General features: G+C 37.6%; 1 long non-coding RNA gene across 5 annotated transcripts in view; it reads right to left on the reverse strand.

Moving 5' to 3' along the window:
• Positions 1 to 6,662, reverse strand: part of LOC126412491 (uncharacterized) — a 12,658-nt gene extending 5,996 nt beyond the window's left edge. For 2 of the 5 annotated variants that reach the window (XR_007575294.1, XR_007575293.1), the window contains exons 1-2: positions 1,797 to 5,367; positions 1,559 to 1,690 (exon numbers count right to left, since the gene is read on the reverse strand). This is a non-coding gene — a long non-coding RNA (uncharacterized LOC126412491). Of the gene's footprint in view, positions 1 to 1,558; positions 1,691 to 1,796; positions 5,368 to 6,546 lie in introns of those variants that run through there. The other 3 variants (XR_007575295.1, XR_007575296.1, XR_007575297.1) reach the window with 3 other exon arrangements.
• Between the last annotated feature and the right edge of the window lie 6,457 nt (positions 6,663 to 13,119).

The following is a 13,119-nucleotide window of genomic DNA, read 5'->3' on the forward strand; positions in this document are numbered from 1 at the left end:
TAATGTGTTCATTGTAAATAAGTATTATAGTAGTTGTATTACATGTTTATTACCTTACAAATAAATAAAAAACTTTTTTATTTTAAATTCAGTGCATTAGTATTTGTAAAATGACTCTTTCATAAAGCGTTCATTAGAAAATGTCGATCATTCCACTTGGGACCTGTGGAATGGTACATTAGCTTATCTGTTTTAGTTGTAAATATTTGTCATGTATTGTTGTTTTTCTGACCTGTTCTACATCCTGGAAGACCTCCTCACTACGGGTCACTTGGAATGAAAGTAAATCTAATCTAATCTGTCTCTAGTGAATGAGTTGTCCTCTTGTAAAGTCTCATCAACTACAACTTGAAGCCCAAGATTTCATCTGTTGTGGCAAACTTTACAGAGGATGACGTGATCAGTTCAATGCCATCTGTAACAGTACATACTCTGTCAATTCTTCACAGTGATCTCTTCATTGTGCCAAAAGCTCTATCAGATGGTAAGAAAGAGTGTCCACTGACAGGAAAGAATGCCTCTATTTTCTTAAATTTCCCAGCACCCATTAAAGCTTGATACATTCTTATTAAACAGTGATTTTTGTTTTGCTCCAAGCAGTTATCACAAAACAGATGAAAAATTTTTATGTCCTTGTGGATGCTCATGGTGAGGTAGTTACACAAGAAAGTGCACACTTCGTTAGGACCATCGTAGGTGACACCTTTGTGATAAAGGTAATGAAATGTTGTATTATCTTTCAAATTGAGAATGGCAAAAACATTAACTGTCAGCTACCACAGATAAAATGGGCCTTTAACAGAAAATCTTGGCAGATGAAGATTCCGCATGAAAACGCTCAGACTGAATTTAAGTGTTTTTTTTTTGTTTGTTTAGCCTTTCACTTACAACATTGAGATGCCTCGTTCAAACTTTTGTTTTTAATATTAGTCATTAATTGCTCACATTCACAACAGACCTACCTTTGGTCTGCCAAAACGAAGGTCAAAATCCTGATTAAATATCTTCGCATAATATTTGTATTTGATCAGACAATGGGGATGACTTCTTTGTAAAGCTCATACATGATCTCCCTATTCAAATCAGCACATAAGTAAAGTTATCCTTTACCAGCATAATGAGAATCTTTTATTGGAAATGATAAGTGCTCATGAACTTTGGCAATTTCAAGTTCTGATATTAAATTATCACTCTTCGACTTTCCTCATTCATTATAGGGCTTTTCCCAAGTAGAAGTCATTGTCTTATTCTTCTCACCATTTCCTGCCAACTGCAGATAAGTTTAGAAATGCTTGTCTGTAAATATGGATATCATTTGTCCCCACCATTCTATGATATTTGAAAGAATTTACCTCTGGACTTTTTCCTTCTCTTGGTCTATTTCATTTTACTTTTTCTTCCTGTATCAGGCTCTGAAGGTAAAGATCTTGTTCATCTTTACTAATAAGATCTAGAAAATGTGTGAGGACTAATAACTGATTGTCCTGACTAATGGATTCAAAACACTTAGAAGTGTATGTATGAGGTTATCCAACAGATTTTGCTGGTGTTAGCTTACCTCAGTAACTGGTATCCCTTAAGTTTAGCAGTTTTGATTACATTTCATTCATACTGTTCAGGATGACGTACACCTTTCCTTATCCTTTTCTTATGGGTAGGCTCAACTTCATCGTCCTATTCACTCTTATTGCTAGAATATACGATACTATGAAGACACAATATCACATTTTGCTGCTTGCTCTGCAAAAATGACTTTGAAACAAACTACAGATGCATTATTTATATCATTCTCCTACCTATTCTGACAATCACAGCATATCAGTAAAGCCCATGGGGTTATTGTTCAAAATTGTTGAGAGCAAAAGCGCTCAATGTCCTGAACATGGGAATCTATTGAAATCAATGAGAATTTCTCCACTTTAAATTTGGCTATTTGATAAAATACAGAGATCCTTTCGACACTCAAAGACGAGTCAATCCTTAAAGAACACAGAAATGAACATAGCACACATTAAAACACTGAAATTACATAGTGATAAAAATGGACACAGTCGAAATAATTCCTATAGCTCACAGTAGCCTCACAGAACTGTACGTTTCAATGAGTGACAAGTAACAAATTGTAAATGTTGAAAATAATACATAGCAATTCCATACCCAGCAAATATAAGAAAAGAAAACTTGTGGGCAAGCACACAGTAGACTATGGCAATACGGCAACATGTGACACACTATCTACTATGATACACTCATTACTAAGAATTCTGTGATGCTGATGTAGCCTATTGATCCCTTGAAACTGCCAGGGACAGCATGAAAAACATCACTCTCAAATTGGTCCATATGAACAAAATTCTAACACTCTGCCACTAGTGATCAGCAAGCTTTTGCAGATGCCAACAATCATTCTTCAGCAGAAGCATGTGATAAAGCCTCATCAGTGTCAGCTTCTCTGCATCTGTACATGTACAGAATACCTTCACTACACCTCATAGCAAGTCCCTTCTTCAAGTTCACACAAGAACAAAGGACACTCACTATAAAACACTATCTCACCCAGGTGAGCATGTCACTTGTTCAGCATTGCAGAAGTGCTAGTCATGGAGCTCTTCCAATTGCAGGTTTCTCTCTGGAAAAGCCCTGGTGCTACCACAAGGGAGTGCATGGTGGAGATAATTCCACTACATCCATCTGCTTTGCTTGCAGCCAATCCACGTTGTTCGCCGTTGTCATCTGCTGAAAGAGATAGGTGATAGGTGCGCACGCACTGTAGTGCAGTAGGGAATGGTGTGGCACGGGGGCAGGATTCCGCAAGAGGGGCAGTAGTGTGCTGGCCTGTGGCCAGGTAACATGTGGTGTCTGGCACACAGTGCACCCTGCGAATTGTGGTATACTGTGTCTTTGGCTTCCGCTGTGGGCACCCTGTGCTGGTAGGTTAGGTCATGTGTTGCCATGGAACACATGGCGGCACTGTGGCAGGGGCATGGTGTCTTTTCCTGATGACTCAGGCATGACAGTAGGCAAAATGTCCAGAGGCAAGGCAGGATGGCTGATGTAATCAGTGGCTCTGTCGGGTTGGTCGGTGGGCTGAACAAAAGACAGCCTTCACCCTAGGATCCCACAGGCCACTACTCGGATCAGGGGTGCTGGGTGAAGCACTGTAACTGTTGCTTGGTGCAATCTCGATAGCCGATGGTGTGATCAGTGATGTGTGGTGGGGGCACCAGAGACACCGTGTGTCCATGGTTATGTTGGGCAGAGGCACTGCATCAAGCCACTGGGTGAACCTACCAATGATAGTAAGGAGATACTGGTGGCTGTTGAAAGATGGCAGGGGGACTGTGATGTCCACACATATGTGGGAGAAGTGATGGTCCACCGGGGTGGAAGGAGTGATGGGAGCAAGAAGGTGCATGCCTACTTTAGAGCAGTGGCTCAGGACACAGGCATGGGCTCATTTGTTGCAGTTGCACTGGATATTGGGCCAAACGTAATGCTCGAGAACGAGCAAGACAGATGCATGGATGACAGGGTGGGCCAGACCATATAAGCGCTCAAAGACTGTCTTGAGGAAGTCCAGGAGGAAATGTGGTTGGGCATACTTCAAGGGGGGGCTGGGTGATCGGTACTGGTGCAGATGTCACATTAGATGGGTTCATGAGCATTTAGTATCGCATACAGTTGCTGGCACGCTGCCTCTATCGCAGCATATGTGGTTCTCCATTTGTCCAGCGGAGGGGGGTGGGGATGGCAGAAAGCTGATGGCCCAGGTGTCATGGCAATATAGTCAGTGGTGCACTTCACAGAAAGTGCTGGAGGAGCGGGTTAGGAGGCCTGGAGTAAGAGAGCTCTTTGAAGGAGCAAGGCGTGATAGTTCAGGATAGACATGAGACAGAATGATTGGAAGTGGTGTTGACAGCAGGGCAGTTTACCAGGTCATGGTAAAGGTTTATGGGTGGCCTAGGTTGATGGATCAGATGGGGGAGCAGTAGGTTCCAATGGCTAAGCTGTCGACTGCAGTGAGGACTATGGGGGAAGGTGGATGGCAGCCAGAAAAGGGTACTAACTAGTGGGGATAGACAGAAACGGAGGGTGACAAGGAGTATAGGTTACCACGATAATGTACAAGTAGACACTGTGAAATTGTGGACCAACCACCACGCTTACTGCTGGTTGCTTTCAGCAATTTGGGCCCATGTACACAGTACACTGCAGTTTGCAGCATCTCTGCCAAAACACTCACAGTACCAGGAATATTCACTGGCCACACACATGCCCTGGCCATCATTATAAAATGCCACTCTTAAATGTGTGACACGATGGAAGATTTTAATTTCCACTGATGCTGAGCAGTTCTAATTGGAGAGAGGTAATGGTGAATTCTCAATTATAACATTGGAGCAACTTAATAGCTTGGGCCTCTGCATTTCACAAGTACGAGGATGAGGAACACCAGAAAATTTCAATCGCAGTTAATGAAAGTTCACATAATAACTTAGCTGCTCTATGTGATGATTTACTCAAGTTCGACATTCTCGAGGGTCATTGATTCAGAAAGTCCCAGTGTTTTGCAATGTTTACAGACTAATTTTTAAATAAAACACAGAGTATATCACTTGTCTTGTCTTATATTGTGACTAACTAGAATGTACATTGATGGATGTTACGTTTTCTTGTCTGACAGACTCTGAAAGAGGAAGGAATTTCAGATAGGAATGGGAAGTGAGTCCCATTCGAGTATTCCCTGAAGAGGTTTCACTAACCAAAGGTTAGAGAAATGCTCTTCTAGAATCCTGAAGGTGGAATGTAGACAATTTGGACGAAGAATTACGAGCCAGTACTGAGAGTCATATTATCAAATATAGATGTAAATACTAAAAATAGTGAGATACAGGTGGTGTGAAGAACCGAAACATTAAATCATAAAATTATGTAAGAGAAATCACGAGTAATACGTGTAACACCCAAAACATATAAATTTATAAAGGTATAGCATTAATAGTGTGTAACATTTTAGGAAAAAACAATTTGAAATATAAAAATTTTCAATGGAATGCGATGCCAATTACAACAAAACATCCTCAAGGTACACATGAGATACTCCCAAGGTGTGAATCAAGTCAAAATTTAAAACATGTAATATAGGATTCCTATTTAAGTAATAAAAGATACATTTTTACATTCATTTTGAAATTTCATTTTCCTATCTAAGTTATTTTCTCTGGTGAGATCTCCACCCCCTGCAGTCCAATGTGTCACTTCGGGCAACACTGTCTTGTCAGTAACTGAAACCACACACTGTGTATGTTTCCATCCTAACGGGTGAGATCACATACAATAAACAAAAGTTTCTGTCATTTACGTACATTTAAGATACCAGTTCTCTATTTAACTCGTTTTTCACTTAAGAAAATAGTTCTTGAAATAGGTCATTTCATCAGAATACTAGACAAAACATGTAGTTCTGCTATGTGTTTTGTCTAGTATTGTGTTGAAATGACCTATTTCAAGAACTATTCTCTAAAGTGAAAAATGAGTGAAATAGAAAATTGGTATCATAAATGAAAGAAACTTTTGTTTACTGTATGTGGTGCCATCAATTAGGATGGAAACTAATCTTCCATACAGACTTGGAATCCAGTAAGTTCATATATATTACGATATAAAAGGTATCTTGGCCAAGTATGTCATTCAATTAGCATGTAACTGATCAGTTACGTATTTAAATTAATATTCAAGATGGTTTGAAAACGGATATTTCGAAAATAAAACAAGAAAATAGTAAGCTGAACACGCTAAAACTTGCGCGAGACAGTTCGTCCTTTACGGAAAAGTGCAAAATCGCAAAACCTGTGAAAGTAACTAAAGCTTTGCGCACGAAAACGCATATCAAGTACTTCCAACCGCCGATAGTGAAAATGCAACATATAGTTCGCATGAACGATGGGAAAAGCAAAATGGCACTGTGAATAAGGCAGGAGAAGAAAATTTAGCGACGCAAACAAGCGTGAATGAGGTCAGTGTAAATGTGCCGGCCAAAAACTGTGCCGAAGTGTTTAGTAAAACAATACAAAACGATTCCCACATTGTGAACTCCAATAACAGCGAGCAAACTATGCTTTCAGACAGTCACGGTCGTGGACTTGCGATACGCTAAAAGAAACAACTAAAACATATTCAGTCGTGTGTTATAGTGAAACTGGGAGGCCCACTTGGCGGAATTAAAAAAATGGCTGCATCCGCAGAGATAAAAAAAAATCTGCACGATAAAAACTTTGTTGTACTTCGGGGAGGCGCAAATGACATCTACAAAAATTAAACTGAGAGTGCTACGCGCGATCTTAAACAGTGGCTGAGAAACCTCTCATACAAATGTAGTAATGGTCAACATTACGCATCGCTGTGATCTTTTCAGGTGGTCGTGTGTTAGTACGAAAATAAAAAGTGCCAACACTCAGCTTGCAAAAATTTTCAGACATTTTAAAAACGTGAAATATGTTGATATAAGCAATATTGGACGTAGATTTCACACAACACGGACTGCACCTAAATGGCGTGGGGAAAGAGTACCTGGCAAACATGATAACCAAGGAAATAAGAAACCACCAAAATAAATCAAATCCAAAACCAAAATGATAATTGCATCGCCATCGCCAGACTCCATAACAAAAGCACTTCAGAAAGAGGTAAAAGCATTAGAACCATCATCAGCACCAGCAAAGAATGTTAAAAAAAAGACGGCGTGTTGGCAGAAAGAACGGTGGACAGCGACTTGGACGACAAGAGAACTACTGTTCCCCATCACCCAAATATTTTTTTTGTCGAAAACCATAATTACGATAGGACTCCCAAGTTCACAAGAAAGCACAGCAGTAGGGCAGAACCAACATTTTAAGTGTCAGAAACAGCGTCACCATCATCATCATCATCAACAACAGAAATGATAGTATTAAGTACATTAGCAGCAGCAACAAGTCACTCACCACAGCCCAATGTACAGGTACGATCCTAGAGGTGCAGGAAACTTGTCCTCAAGTATTTTTGATATCTCACTAGGACATGGGAACGAATATGACAGCACAATACGTAAATAAAACTGTAACTAGTTCTCATCCTAGACCCCTGCAGATTTTAAGCCTAAATATTCGGTGCCTTAGAAATAAATCTCTAGAACTTGAGGTAGCAATGAATGGTGCAAACATTGAGTGCATGTGCATCATGGAGCATTGTTGCAAAAGTTTTGAACTGAGCAGCATTAATATGCATCCATATTTGTTGGCAAGTCATATTGTAGAAAAAATGCCAAAAACGGAGATTATGTATCCTTGCTAAATGAAGTATCAGGTACAAAAGAAGGTGTGAAGCTGAATTATTGAGTGTGGAAAATCATTTTGAAGCAGCAGCCACACAGTTGTATGAAATACAGGGAAAATCATAGTCATAGCAATATACAGACCTTCTACTGGATATACAGATACATTCATTAATCAATTAGGAACACTGCTTAACTTTTTTTTTTTTTTACTGAAAGAGCCACTGTAGTTGTCTGTGGGGATCTCAGCATAAATCTTATGAATGAAAGTAGGCTAAAAAATCAATTCCTAAATCTATTATGTAGTTTCAGTCTGTCTCCGCACATACACGAACCCACAAGAGTAACATATAATACAAACAGTCTTATACATAATATATTATCAAATGTACAATCCACTGAAGTAGAAGTGAAAATACTGATTTGGGATTATCAGACCATAATGCTCTTGTCCTCAAAATTACTTGAATGCCACTGCAATAAAAAAAGTGTACTTCATGTATAAAAGGAAATTTTCCACTGAAACTGTGTAGAATTAACAAATATCCTAACTAGTGAGTCCTGAGCAGAAGTGCTGTCCCCAACAAATACAAATTATGCATATAATATTTTTTCTTCATGGGATATTTCGAAATGTGCTTTCCAAAGAAGCTGTCAAGAATCACATCATATCACAATACAGGGCCAAGTTCTTGGATCACAGATGGCATCAAAACTTCTTGTGGGACCCCCAAGAGACTAAATTCAAAACTGAAGACATCTACAAATCCACAACTCATAGAATATGTTAAGAATTACTAGATGGTACATCGCAAAGTAACTGCCAAGGCAAAATTTATGAGTAATGACAACTTAATAAGACAGTCTGATAGAAAAACAAAAGGCATATGGGGTATTGCAAAGTCTGAAACAGGAAAGAGATTCTCAAAAACACAGAAAATGTCAATATTAAAAAACAAGGTTTGTCAAATTATATCAACAGTTATTTCATAAATGCAACAACTTCAACTTCATTAAGCTCAAAATTTACAAACCAAGAAAAACCAGAATTTCCAAAAGCTGCTTGTAGCATGAGGATAGATCCAACAGACGAACATGAAGTGTTCAAAGTAATAAAAAGCTTGAAATCTAAAATGTCAGCAGGAGTAGATGAGGTGCCTGTTTATAACATAACAATGACAGCTGCACAAATCACAAGGCCCTTGGCTTAAACAGCCAACTTATCGTTTAGTGAAGGAGTGTTTGTGGAAAGGATGAAAATGTCAAAAGTGAAGCCATTATTCAAAAACGGCGACAAGCATAAAGTAGAAAACTATTGCCCAATATCCCTCCTTGCGGCATTTTCCAAAATAATAGAAAAATTAATGAATCACTGAATCAACAAATATCTAAATGACCATAAGTTACTAAATAGAAATCCAGGCAGGTAAAAATACAGAAACAGCACTAAAGTGCTACACTGAACAAATAATCAAAAATCTAGAAAAAGACAATTGTGTTGTAGGAATAAATTTAGATCTCTCTAAAGCATTTGGCACTGTCAATCATCGCATTCTTTTAGAAAAACTAGAAGCATTAGGTATTCATGAGACAGGGGAAAAGTGGTTTGAATCATACCAACAAAACAGAACACAGATTGTAGGGCTGATGTCAGATTACTCCAACCACAAAATAAATTTAGTATCAGATGCAAAAAAGTGGAAATAGGAGTGCCTCAAGGCAGTATTCTAGGTCCTTTATTGTTCCTTATCTACATAAATGACATTAACACCTAAGATGCAAAGGGCATGCTATTTGCAGATGACACTAGTGTGATAATAGGTGCACCAAAGCAAATGCTGTAAACTACTGATCAAGTAATAAAGGATGTCCACACATGGTTCAATGCAAACCAGCTGACATTCAATGCAAATAAAACAAATTATATGAAGTTTGGGAAAATATGTCAAAGTGTAAATCTTAATCTGTTGTTGTGTGACAAGGTCATTGACAGAGTGGCATCACAAAATTGTTGGGGTTCATGTAGATGAAAATCTGAATTTTAATGATCATGTAATGAAACTTGTGCAGAAACTTAACTCAATGTGCTTTGCTCTTAGAGTTATTGCAAATGTTCGTTCTGCAGATGATGCCAGGATGGCATATTTTGGCTATTTTCAGTCTCTTGTAACTGTCAACATGTGTAACTACAATACCCAAAATAGCGCAGCACTCTGTACTCAGTGAACAAAAAGAACACACACACAAAGGCATGTGAGCCATATTGGTACAAAACTCTTCAACAGACTGCCAGCCAACATCAGAAAGTTAGAAGATGAAAACAGATATAAAGAAGAATTTAAAGAATGTTTACTTGAACAATGTTTTTACTCAGTAGATGACTACTTAGGCCAATAAATAATTCTGATAATGTTTATATTCAGGCAAAACTGAAAATACTGTCTTTCATCCCCTTAAGTTTCTGTTAATTTTGTATATCTGATGGAAAGCTGTTAAGTGTGGTAAAATCTTTACTGAATTATTGTAGTGAATAAAAGGGCTTCCTGTCTGGGGAAGACAAAAGTAAAGCCTTAGAGCAAACAGATTATGCAGTTACAATACTATTAGTGTACATGTATAAAAAGTTGTATTGCTGTGTCTAGGTACGGTGGAACATCCAGTTACAGACCACTATCATTGTCATAATACACTGCGTAAGATACATACATGAAAGCCAAAATTACAAAACAGGATACCAGAATTCAAGGAGGACAAAAGCATATACATAAGTATATGGAACAATCAGTCTTGTATAACCAAGCATTATTCTTTGTACATTTTTTGTACAATTTTGTATATATTATTCTTTGTACTACTTAATGTAAAATTTTTTATGTTCCTTTTCCATAAATTGTTTCCCATAAATTTACATGTACTTTTGGACAACATCCATACAATGTTTATTGTCTACAGATGGATAAATAAATAAATAAAAATAAAACAAAAAAATTACCACAGAGAGTATTCACAAAATAAATGAAACTTAAAGTATTGGTACTTAGTCTAAATGGGCCATGAAAAATCAGATAAATACGTACAATTCAAAGATAATCAAGTTGCAGATTTGCTTCTCGGACCTTTCTGAAATCTCAGGTTGAAGTAAATGTATGACACAGATAATGAGGAGGATTTCAGTGACAGAAACATATGCATAAGGAGAAGAGATAAATCAGTTGGGTGATCATCACATGAATGACATAGTATAAAAGATAGAAGAAAACTTACAGCATATTATGAATGCAGAAAACAGAAGACAGATTCCCCATATATTTCCCTGAATACGAACCCCCATATCACTGAAGGTGATAACCAGGTGTAGGTGTTGCCATACAGCAACGAAAAAATGTTTTTAAAACAAACTAGCATAATATAAGATGGACATGATAATACAACGTGAAGTTTAAACAAACTAACCCTAAAATGCTACTAAAAATTCAAAAGAAACTTAAATAATATGTGTGTTTATGCAAAAAGAAAACCAAAATTCTAGGTACGGTGGAACATCCAGTTACAGACCACTATCATTGTCATAATACACTGCGTAAGATACATACATGAAAGCCAAAATTACAAAACAGGATACCAGAATTCAAGGAGGACAAAAGCATATACATAAGTATATGGAACAATCAGTTTCAGATATCATCATCACTTCATTTGGAGAATGCCACATCAGATGTTAACTCAAAATCCCATCTCCCTTAATCATATTTCTGCTATACAGAATATGACTGGTGAACAAACACCCAAGGTTTATGAGTTTAAAAGCATTTAGGTGTTCAAAATTTTTTCAAAGGCTTCCCACACCAAAGCTACAGTTGCCTCAGATAGCCATGGCAGAGACTGTGCAAGAAACATTTTAAACTTAGCTTCAAATAAATATGATGTTGAAGGGAAGGTGATACCAGGTGCCCCCACTAGTGTAATACTAAAAAAATGCAATGACCTCCATAAGTTGACAAGTGAAGATTTTGCAGTTATCTGGGCAGGGGCTAATGATGTAGCAAAGAATGAAGCCAAGTTGCTAATTCGTTCACTACATAAAGCCTTGTCAGCATTACAAAATAAAAATACAAAGGTGATTGTAGTTGGTGTACCACATAGACATGACCTGCCTGAATGGTCCTGTGTAAACCAAGAAATTCAATCTGCAAACAGAAAACTAAAAAAAAAATAGTGAAAGGCTTCCATAACACTTGTTTTATTGATACTCCTAGTAACAAGGAACTTTATACAGCACATGGACAACACCTTAATGCAACTGGTAAAGAACTAATTGCCACAAGGATTTATGAATCAGTGGAAACAAACAGGAAAGTGAACAAAACAGCAATAGAGCTTAAATGGAAGGATACTGAAGTCTCAGATAAAGAATCAGTGAGAATTGTTACTGACACAACTCCAGCACAAATAACAACAGAATCCTTAAAAGTGAACTCCGTTTGTGTGGAGAGGACAATTACTCAAGCAATAAACTTACCCAAGAGGACAGTGCAAAAGTTTGAAGAAGCAGCAAATGAGGTGGCAGGAAAGAAGGCACCATATAAGAAGAAAGACCTACTTGCAAAAAGAAGAACAGCAAATCAAGCTCAAGGGATGAGAATACCAACACGTGGAGTACGGCAGTCAACCTGAAAAAACAAACCACAACCAAGGGACCAGGATTTTTGGTGGGATCAGCAGTGGTTTCACAGATGAAAGCAGTTAACAAAGTGAGTCATCAAGTGGAGGAACAGGTATGTGACTATCATAACACATATGATCACAGTACATCAAGATTAAAAACATTAACGGAACCTACAACTTCAAATATAAAGTCAAATTTTGTCAAAGAAGTAATAATGTTTTCCAGAATTGATGTATCTACATACTCCTCAGAGCTAGATGGGGAGTTTAGTTGTGTAAAACTAATGAATGAAAATATAGTGGTAGTTAGTCTATATAGGTCGCCAGATGGTGATGTAAATTTGTTTATTGAAAAATGTGAATTAATAATTAAAAAAATATTGAAGAGTAAAACAAGAATTGCTATATGTGGTGATTTCAACATAGAAATGGTAAACACACAGAGACCAGTTGCTAGGACATTTCTGAATATGCTAAGATCATTAGACCTCTATTGTACAAATAACTGTGCCACACCTAAGAATGCCTGTATAGACAATATTATTGTGAATTTCCATAGGGAGGATTTTACAGTTAGACTTGCAGGAAGTGGACTTGCAGATCATGAGCCACTACTTCTTACACTCTGTAAGAGGCAGTCAGTTAAAACTGAAGAATCTAAAGTAGTAGTGGTACGAAGACAGAAGGAAGAGTACATAAATATGTTTGTTGATAGATTAGGAAGTGCAGATTGGGACTTTATATATAATTGTCAATCTGGAAAAAGGGAAGCTGAAATTAGCTTTGGCAACTTCTTTAAAAAGTACACAGATTATGGTATTCTTGCTCACCAGTAAAAAAAATTAGATATCCAAATGAAAAGAAAAAGAAAAGTCACACAAGAGCTAGCAGAAATTAGAGGAAACTTGCATACGCTGTACCAGATGCATAAACAAGCCTCTGACCAAGGGGCAGAACAGAGTGTGAACATTCATGGGTCATATCTCAAATGCAAAAAATACTATAAAGCTAAACTTCTTCTGGCAAAAAAGCTAGCAGTGGAGAACTATATAGAAAGAGCTCCCAATAAATGCAAGGCAGCCTGGCAAATAATAAAACAAGAGAATACACCAAAACGCACAGAAACAGCTCTGCTTGATCCT

Source organism: Schistocerca serialis, chromosome 7 (assembly GCF_023864345.2).
Source record: "Schistocerca serialis cubense isolate TAMUIC-IGC-003099 chromosome 7, iqSchSeri2.2, whole genome shotgun sequence".
In the NCBI taxonomy this organism is placed as follows: Eukaryota; Metazoa; Arthropoda; class Insecta; order Orthoptera; family Acrididae; genus Schistocerca; species Schistocerca serialis.